Source organism: Macaca mulatta, chromosome 1 (assembly GCF_049350105.2).
Source record: "Macaca mulatta isolate MMU2019108-1 chromosome 1, T2T-MMU8v2.0, whole genome shotgun sequence".
Taxonomy (NCBI): Eukaryota; Metazoa; Chordata; class Mammalia; order Primates; family Cercopithecidae; genus Macaca; species Macaca mulatta.
In genome coordinates, this window is record NC_133406.1 from 167,452,920 (window position 1) to 167,463,704 (window position 10,785).

Consider the following 10,785-nt stretch of genomic DNA (forward strand, 5'->3'; position numbering starts at 1 on the left):
TAAAGATTAAGGCATTTGCCCCAGTATTCTCAGTCAATGTGTGTGGCGCAAGGATTCAAATCCAACTAAGCAGAGGCCAGACACTAAACAGTCTTAATATGCTTCTTTGAGAAATTGCATGAAAAAACCCTAAGTAACGATTTGACTTACAAAGACCCAAGTTCAGAGAGAGTTTGCTTAGTTTTGATTGTTTTGTTTTTGTTTTGGCTTTTCAGATGAAAATTCAGTTTCTCGTGTGGCCTTGTTACTTTTTCCCTGTGTATTCCAACTTTCCCACATAAAACTGATGCTTTTTTAAAAAATATAACTAAGCTTTGTGAGGTCCTGTTACATGAGTCAAAATACTCGACTAAAAAAGAGTGTATTATTTTCAAACTAGTTAGTTATACTGTAAATTAAAGACTTGGCAAACTAAACACCCAGTAAATATTCCATAAATTCAAACTGTGGATCTTTAGGTTGGAAAGTATATATTATCCATCTTTGTATTCGTCTTTAAAATTCTGTGCCTTAGCCACAGTTGGTATTCACTAAATCTATTGAATGTTGAAATATCTTATGTTGAACTACATAAAACTGTCTTGGTATTTAATCACTGTATATTACTATATCTTTTTTTTTTTTATTTCCCTATTGATTCTTTTTATACCAACCACATTTATCATTTCTACAAGGTTGTTTCCAAAATCTAACTCCAAGCTTTGTACAGAAATATTTTCCTTATAAATATTTTGTACATGTTATACATTTTGTTTTCTCCAAGTGTGCCACCTTCTATAGACATCGTCCTATTGTCAGCCTTGTAGGCATTGCTGAAATTATAATCTTCCATGATTAATGTCTTAGCTGTTTTACACACTCTTGTTATCTGCATACATACTTCTAAATCTATCTTTCAGGCTGCTTCAGACAAAGTAGCTTCTTATCATTTATGTTCTTTCCATTTCTATCTTTTCCTGTATTCCAAACAATCTTTTTGGTTTTTGGAGCATATATTTTATCTCTCTTTAAATGATACTGTATATTGTTTCCTCCTATCTGACAAAGTCTAGCCTTCTTCTAAAAACATCCTCCTGATTTTTAATAGGGTTCTAACCTACTTCATTCTAGCTTGCTACTTTGGTTATATTAATCTCTATTTAGTGGCCTTGAAAACATGGCTTTATTCTCTGTTTTTTAAAAATGTATACTATTCCAGGAAAACAAATAAACAAATAATAGATTTACTTTTTCTCACTGCTTGGGTTTTGTTGGGTTGCTGATGTTATTATTGTTTTTGTTACTTAGGAAATGTTAGTCCTCAGTTCTCTAATGCCATCTTTCTTCCCCTTACTTTGATTGTTGAAATAGCAGTCAAGTTTTGGATTCACCCTTTCCATACCCATGGCATGTTATTTACCAAGTTGCCAAAGCACAGTACGTGCATGAATACATGTTATTTCACTGTATCTGTGATTTTTAACAAGGATTTTGTAACTACGTATCTACACTTAGATACATATAACTGGCACAATTATGAAGTCCCAGAAAAATTGTAAAAATCAAGTATTTTACTTCTAATTTTACTTACTGCTCTTTTTTTTTTTTTTTTTTTTTTTTTCCTTACTGGACCTTGATACCTTTCTAAACACAGAGAAAATAAATTGCCAGAGTGAAAAGTTAATATTTTGATATTAAAAATTCATATGATTTTAGGTTCAATTCTATCTCCTGTAACTCAAAATATGCCATTTCAAGTTGAAGGAAGGGGAGGAAGATAGAGTGTTTGGGTGTCTTGCAGATTATTGATGTTAAAAAAATCCAAAATGGAAAAATCTCAAAGATACCACCAGTTACTAGTGTTCATATAAAATTAAAGTATATAATATAATTTATTCTTAGCATTATGTCAGTTATTTCTGTTTCTATCAGGTTGTATTTCGGTTTTCTGATCCCCTGCCTATAACTTCTAACAGAAGTGCAGTGTGTAAAATTGTCTGGGAGTTTATTATTCTAGTTTTCTTATTACACTTGATTTTCAGTATCATCTCTATCTACCTTTGGTTTCAGTTTCCCTTACTTTCATTTTAAACATACAGCTTATTTCTTGCTCTTGGCAACCTCTTCTTGATCATTGCTATTTATGACTTCACTATCTTACTCCTATCTAAACTATGAATATAATGATAGTAATTTTTCTTCTATACATTTCATCTTACAAAATGTATATATAAATTTTTTATAAACTACAATTGTGGCAAAATGTTTACATGGATACATGATTCTCTAGTTTCAGAAATGGTCTTTGTTATTGTTTTTCTTTAACCATTACCATAATCCACTGAAATCTAGCCACTTATTGAATATTACTAGTATATATAGTGTGTGGAGAGGAAATTACACATTTTTAAATATATGGGCAATGAGGTTCCAGAGATATCTAAGAAGTCAATTTAATATTCCTGATTTCTCTATTATTGTTTCTAACATTTTCGTTTGTTGATTCTTTCACATTATTTCCGTTTCAATTGTTATTTAGTTACTTACTTGAATGATACATGATAATAAGGGACTAAGTGCATATCCATATTTATTTTCAACATATAAAATGTTTCAGGGCAGGAGTTATGTAATGTAAATGAGATAAAATATAGACACTCTCAATAAATACTTGTGGATCCACTTGACAATCTTTATTTACAAGGCTATTCTTATAATAGACTTTGGAAACTCTGAAAGGTAGGAGGGTGAGAGAAGAGTAAGGGATGAAATACTACATATCGGGTACAATGTACACTATTGGGGTGATGGGTACACTAAAAGCTGATTCACCATCACATAATAAATCCATGTAGCATAACAGCACTTTTACCCCCTAAACCTATCAAAATAAAAAAATTTGAAAATTTAAAAAGGCTGTTTTTAATCTAGAAACCAGTATAATTTTTATATCAAATTTGAAGACATAAAGAAGATTTTGCATATTTTATCAATGTATTACTTGTAACCTTATGTATACTTCTTTATTTTCATGGAAAGACATTAAACTATTAATATATTTTTAAAAGAAGCTACATACTAAAGCATGGCTGTAAGCTCAAATAACCTCAAATATATGCCCAGAAAACTTGATTGTGAGTATAATGTGGTATAATTTTCAAACTGTATGAAACTGATGATTGATTATTTGAAGATGATTGGTTCTCATTGTATTAAAGGAAAACAAAAGGAAGAGATAGAAAATTCCCTTTTTGAACATGGCCTTTCATGCTATATTTCCACTAGAAACTATCTTTTGAAACATTGAAAAGGACTTTAAAATATATTCTATGCCTCGACTCTCATCAGTGTCAGTTGCAAAGGCACCCTATCATTATCTCTGCCTGCAAAAAAGCAAGTTGTCCTCTATGCCTCTACCTCCAGTCACCTCACTGCATGCATATGCTGTGAATTAAAACACTGAAAATTTCCTTGAAAATGGTTGTCTTCTATTGATCAGGTTTTCACTTAAATTAGGAAAAATAGAATATAGCAAGAATGACAACAATATGTGGTGTGTTAGCATATATCAAAATCTATGCTGTGTTTAGAGAGGAAGAAAAAAATTTTTGATTGAAAGAAGAAAAATTATGATATAAACTGAGGGAGCAATTGCTATTACTACCTCATATACAATCCCAAACTTGTTCACTGGAATTACTTAGAGATCACTTTTCCTAAATATCAAGGTATACACTTTGAGAAACACTTATTTCAATCAAGTGGCTTAGTCAACATGGGTCAAATTACCTTAATTATGTGGTTGTTATTGGTACATCAGTCAATTGTGTTTAAACTATGTGTGCACAAAAATAAAACAAAAGTTGACAGTTCAGCTTACACCAAAAGAAAAACATTTAGAGTACTGTTATGCAAATTCAATTATTTAAGGATCTTTAATACTGTAAAAAAAATACATGAAAAATTTCTCTGTTCATATTCAAGAGCCCAAATTTGGTGAAAAATACTTTAAAATTCTACAAGACTTGGAAATGTCAAAAATCTCCTGCAATTTTTTTATGTCTTCTGTGTAAGTATGAATTAATTAGATATATATGTGTGTGTGTGTATATATACACAAATAATTTATCCTTAGATTGCCAATACATTCAAACATAAAAGTGAGAAATAAATTAATGGATATATTCATTGTATAGACTGGTGTTAGAAATTAAAATAAAGATGTGGATGGTTTCTAACCTCAAGGACTATTTTTATTTTCCTGGAAGTGGTTTAGAATGTTAACATATAGAGAAAATATAGTGGTGCTTTAAAATCACTTATATTCTTACTATGTGGTCATTAAAAGCAAAGTACAATTTGAATTGCATACTTCCACTGTATATGATATCATTTAGCTTCAAGTAATAAGTGTACTAAATGTCTATCACACATATATTGTACACATATTGCAAATACATTTAATTTTTATTTTATTTGTATTATACTTTTCTAGATTACATTACTGCATGATAATATGTATTTGTCTGGATAAACATATATAATTATTAAGATTTATAGTTTTGCCCGGTAAAGGGGCAGATGACATACACTATCATTTTGTAATGTGTAATTCAATTGCTGGCACATTAGGACTTTTAATGTAAGGCTTATAATGTAAATTTCAATTCTGTACTCTGTTAGTAACTAACAAATGCTGAATTATTTCCTTCCTTAGACATACGCCATTGGAATCCATTTAAAGTGCTTAATGATGTATTAATAAACCATGATTTTCCAGCAGAGTTTCTCAACTCTCTTTACTGGCGCCAGCTCTTGTGCTGCCAATCAAATTAGAATGCTATGGTTTCTTAGTAAATAAAGGTTAATTGGACATATAAGGGAAACTGAACATCAGAAACATCCATACTCACATTATTCTTCTCTAAAAGTTAGGTTATTAGATTTCAACTTATTATATATGCAGCTAACATATCTTTATTTCTCATTTTGAACACAAAGAGCTATCTGTTTATAATTTCAGAAAACTCAAACATACAAGGCTTATTGCTTTCATGTTTGTTAAGTTTTCTGATAATTTAGCAGAAGGAAAAAGAAATAGAATCATTTGTGTTTCATAAACTTTCCCGTAAATGCTTTTTCAAAACTATCCTCTCCAATCTCAAAATTCTTATTCTTCACAAATATGCAAAAAAATATTTACACATACATGTCATTATTTCCTCTAAATAGCTTCTATTTCCATTCTTACTTCCTGATCTGTTAGTTAGCTTCAGATATGGCCTGCTTTTGATTAGTTCTATTGTCTAGTATTGAATTCAGATGTGAATCATGTGTTTGAACATATTAATTGTGTACTCGAAAAGTTCTCATAGAACTGCATAAAAAAAGTACAAAGTGGATATTGACTTTCACCAGCCACATACTTTCAGAAATTTAAATTTACCTAGTGAGAAAAATGAGAGTATGCTTGCTGAGGATTAAATATTCAGAGAACAGTTGAGGATTAAATGTTCAGAAAAACTACTCCAGATACAGTACACTTATTAATGCTGGATAAAATATAAAAATGTGTATTTAAAGCATGCCTGATGTAGCTAGAAATTTAGAGAATGTTTTAGAAACCAGAAATAACAAGAAAGTAAAATCCATATTAAAAAGCAAGTAGAGTCAATAATTGCTAGTTTAGTGGCTGGCTTTCAATGAGTTAGGCATGCTAGCATCTGAGTCAAGTCATAGGACAAAGCCCATGAGAGGCCACTAACCCCAACCACATGCCCTTATCCCATATTCATGTTCTACATCCCCAAAAAAAGAATTCTTAGTAGATGACCTGAAAGAATAATAAAATTCCCAGGAGAGTAAGAATTTGGGAATTTAAGCCAGTCTCATCATTGTCTCTGAATTCTAAACACAAATATTTAATAATCCTACATTTGTACAACCTTCCCTCAAGATCCCCAAACTTTAAGCTTGAAAATGCCTTTGATGGAGAGTGTGAGTTGTTAATACCCTTGCAATAATTAAGCACAATCACTCGGGAGAAGCACATGCAATTCATCTCTGTAGGAAATGATTTCAAACCCAGGCCTCAAAGATTTCCCACAAATGTCCAAGGAAGGTAGGCTCACCATTGAAAATTACTAAACTATGAGAAAACCTAATCACCATGAGGAAACAGGAGATAAACATCTAAAAATGTATAATTAGGCCCAAAGCAAATTTAGCTATTAAAAGATCAGATGTAAAATATAAAATAATATTTTTAAAGAAATATAAAATACACTGAAACAATGACAGACAAGAGACTATCAATACCAAAAAGCCAGGTATGAAAAAGTACAAATGAGAAATTCTAAAAATATTTAACTAAAATTTTGTATATTCTAAATGTTCTATATTGTAAATATTGTATATTCTAACCAACAAAAAAAGACAGAAAAAGATAGTCTGAAGAAATAATAATAAACACTTAAATATGTAACTATGTGGAAACACTTTTAATGCAGATTATACATATTGACTTATTTAATCCTCATAACAGAATATCAGTTAGATATTCTTGCAATCCTTATTTTATAGGTGATACATTAAGCAGGCAGATTTTTTTTAATGTGCCTAAATCCCATACATAGTGAATGGCAGAGCCAGAATTTGAATGCAGTTTAGTTCCAGAATCCATAGTTTGCAACTACATTGTAATAGGAATTTCACAGAAAAGAAAACAAATAAACAAATAAAATTATGCTTAACCTCAATAACAATCAGATAAATATAAATTGAAGTATGGGATACTATATCATAACTTCCATCTAAGAAAATATAAAAAGTCTGACAATATTGAATGTTTGCAAAATGTACAGCTTTGGAGACTCTGACATTGCCTAGGGGTGTACAAATTTATGCACTTACTACAGAAAAATGTTTGATATAACCTATTAAGTTCAGTATGTATGTATCTTTATAAATTCCAAAAATATTTTTGCATGATTATAGATAAATATTTTAAAATTGAAATGCACAGTCAAGCAAGATGACAATTAGGGATTTCTTTGAACCATTAATTGGCACTGATACCATGGGGAAGATTCTATCTCATATAATTTGATAGCCAAATTCCATCTCACTTTACTTTGGACTGTAATGCAACATGATTTCTTAGCAAACATGTTGTTCTTCCATTAAATTGAACCTATGTATTCCAAATATTTTAGTTAACATGAATAAGAATCTCTATCAGTATTAATGTAGAATGAATATCAATAAAGATGAATGTTTCTGATCTTAAGAATGTACCCTGGTGAAGTTAAAATGAATGTTTTGCCCACCATTGTGTTGATTACAGATAAAGCATTATATATAATCCTATGTAAATTTATATATATTTTGTTAATTTAAATTTTTATTGTAGATATAGGGTTACATGATCAGATTTATTACATGGCTACATTGCACAGAGCTAGTAAGCATAGTATCCAATAAGTAGTTTTTCAACCCACACTCCCTCCCTTCCTCTATAGAAATCTTCAGTGTCTATTGTTCCCATGTTTATGTCCATGTGTGCTAAATATTTAGCTCCCACTTTTAAGTGAGAACAGTGGTATTTGGTTTTCTGTGCCTGCTTTAATTTGCTTAGGATCATGGCCTCCAACTCCCATAGATTCTGAATGTTAGACTTTTGTTGGATGCATAGATTGTGAATATCTTCTTTCATTCTGCAGATTGTCTGTTTACTCTATCGATAGTATCTTTTGCTGTGCTGAAGCTCTTTAGTTTAATTAGGTTCCACTTGTAATTTTTGTATTTGTTGCACTTCCTTTTGGGGACATAGCCAAAAATTCTTTGACAAGGCCAAAGTTGAGAAGGGCATTAACTAGTTTTTCTTCTATGATGTTTATGGTTTGCGGTCTTACGTTTAAATCTTTATCTTGAGTTAATTTTTGTATATGGTGAAAGGTGAGGGTCTAGTTTCATTCTTCTGCATATGACTAGCCAGTTATTCCAGTACCATTTATTGAACAGAGAGTCCTTTCCCCATTCCTTGTTTTTGTCAGCTTCATCCAAGGCCAAGTGGTTGTGTGTGGCTTTATTTCTGGGTTCACTATTCTCTTCCACTGGTGTATATATCTGTTTTTATGCCCATACCATGCTGTTTTGGTTGCTGCAGCTCTGTAGTATAATTTAAAGTCAAGTAATGCAATTTTTTCAGTTTTGTTTTTTGCTCAGGATGGCTTTTGCTATTCTGGAACATTTTTGGTTACATATAAATTTTAGGGTTTTTTTTCCATTTTTGCAAATTATGTCATTAGTATTTTGAAAGAACATTAGTGTTTAACCTGTAGTTTGCTTTGGGTAGTACTGATTATTAGTATTAGTATTAGTATTAGTATTAGTATTATTTTGACAGTTGGCAGAGCTAGCTGAGGTTTTATTTTGGAAAAACACAAAAAACAATTGAATTGTTTTGTAGCTGGAGGCATGGGCAAGGGGGGTACCCCAGGCAGTGAACTCCCCGAATGGGTGGGCTGAAGGTGAGGGCTGAGCCTCAGGTGAGTCTCCTCTTCCCTGTGCTCCCCTACACAGCAGCCTCCCTCCTGGGCACTGGGGCAGCGGCAGGAGGGATTGTCTGGGAGGGACTGCCATTATTGTTCACTGGGCAGGACATCAGAGAACTCAGACACCAGCTTCCTTCCCAACGAGGGTCTCCATCTTCTTCACAACCATGGCCCTGGTGGAGCTGGTGCGGTTGAAGGAGATGGAACGCACGCAAAAGCCAAAGCTGGAGCTCAGCCTACCTGCATAGCCACTGGGAGCCTTCGTATGAGTACTTATGTTCTGTATCCCAGACTCCAGCCCACTCTCCTCGCCCTCCAGCAGCTTCCTGTAGGTGGCGATCTGGACGTCCAGGGTCAGCCTGAAATTCATCAGCTCCTGGTACTCCCGCAGCTGCTGCGCTGTGTCCTGCTTGGCCTACTACGGGGCGGCCTCCAGCTGGGACAGCTTGGTGTTGGCATCCTTAAGGGCAAGCTCCCCGCGCTGCTCGACACTGCGATGGCGGCCTCCAGGGAAGCCCTCTGGCCTTTGAGACCCTCGATCTCAGCCTGAAGCCAGCTGATGTTCCTGTTTATCTTGGAGATCTCAGTCTCTGTACACTGCAGGCATCTGTACACTGCACGCATCTCAGCCAGCATCTGCAGCTCCTCATACTTGATCTGGTGCATACTCTCAGCCTCAGCCCAGCTGCAATTGACGAACTCTTCGTAGTGCCCCTTGACCTCAGCGATGATGCCTTCCATGTCAGGGGGCGGCTGTTGTCCATGGGCAGCAGCACAGATGTGTGCGAAATCTGAGACTGCAGCTCCCAGATCTCCTCTTCATACAGCTGCCTGAGGAAGTTGATCTCATCAGTCAGCCGTTCCAGGCAAGACTCCATCTCTACCTTGTTCGTGTAAGCTTCATCCAATCCTTCTTGATGAGGACAAATTCATTCTCCATCTTTGTACGCTTATTGATCTCATCCTCATACTTGTTCTTGAAGTCCTCCACCAGTCCCTGCATGTTGCCAAGCTCTGCCTTCAGCTTTAGCTTCTCCTGGCCCAGAGTCTCCACCTTCTGCTGAAGGTTGTTGAGGTAGCTCTTGAACATGTTGTCCATGTTGCTCTGAGGCATCTTCTGCTGATGCAGGCTCCACTTAGTCTCCAGCATCTTGTTTGGCTGCTCCTTGTTGATGAAGGAGGCAAACTTGTTGATGAGGGTCTGGATATGCTCCTTCTCCTAGGTGCTCACAGCCTAGATGTTGGGGTCCACCTCCAGTTTAAGGGAGCTCAACAGGCTCTGGTTGACAGTGACAGTGGTGATGCTTCCCATAACACAGGACCTGCCATAGCCTCTGCCCAGGCCACCTGGGAAGCTGCTGCTGCCCACTCGGGAGAAGCTCGAGGAGCTGATGTGGGCACCAGACTCACTCCTGTAGGAGCAGCTGTTGAAGGCCCGGGGCCAGAGGTGGACACCTTATAGGACTTCTGGGTCAACCTCATGGACATGGTAGAGACAGGAGTGGAGGCAGGCAGGCTGAACCAGGCATAGATTCCAGAAGGAGAAGAGAAGTTGCTTCTTGGTCAGTACTGATATTTTAATAATATTGATTCTTCTAATCAATGAACATGGAATGATTTTCTGATTATTTGTGTTGTATCTGCGTTTTACAGTTCTCCTTGTAGAGATCTTTTATCTCCTTGGTTAGATGTATTCCTAGGTATTTCATTTTTTTTTTTTTGTAGCTATTGAAAATAAAATTTTTTTCTTCATCTGACTCTGAGAATTGACATTAGTGGTGCATGGAAATTCTACTAATTTTTGTACATTGATTTAGTGTCCTGAAGCTTTACTGAAACTGTTGATCAGTCCTAGGAGCTTTTTGGCAGGGTCTTTGGAGTTTTATATGTATAGAATCATTTTATCAGCAAAGAGAGACAGTTTGACTTCTTATTTGGATGTCTTGCATTTCTTTTTCTTGCTTGATTATTCTGGCTAGGAATTACAGTGCTATGTTGAATTGAATTGGTGTGAGTAGGCATCCTTGTTCTATTTCTTAAGGAGAATGGTTCCAGTTTTTGCACATTTAGTGTGATGTTGGTTTTGGGTTTGTTACAGATGACTGTTACTGTTTGGTTTTTATTGTTTTAAGGTGTGTTCCTTCAATTCCTAGTTTGTTGAGGGTTTTTATCATGAAGAGATGTTAGATTTTATAAAAATATTTTTCTGTGTCTATTGAGATGATCATATGGCTTTTGCTTTTAATTCTGT

The 10,785-nt window shown here is 34.6% G+C and overlaps 1 pseudogene; it reads right to left on the reverse strand.

Moving 5' to 3' along the window:
* Window positions 1–8,621: 8,621 nt before the first annotated feature.
* Window positions 8,622–10,037, reverse strand: LOC708142 (keratin, type II cytoskeletal 8 pseudogene; annotated as a pseudogene).
* Window positions 10,038–10,785: the final 748 nt, after the last annotated feature.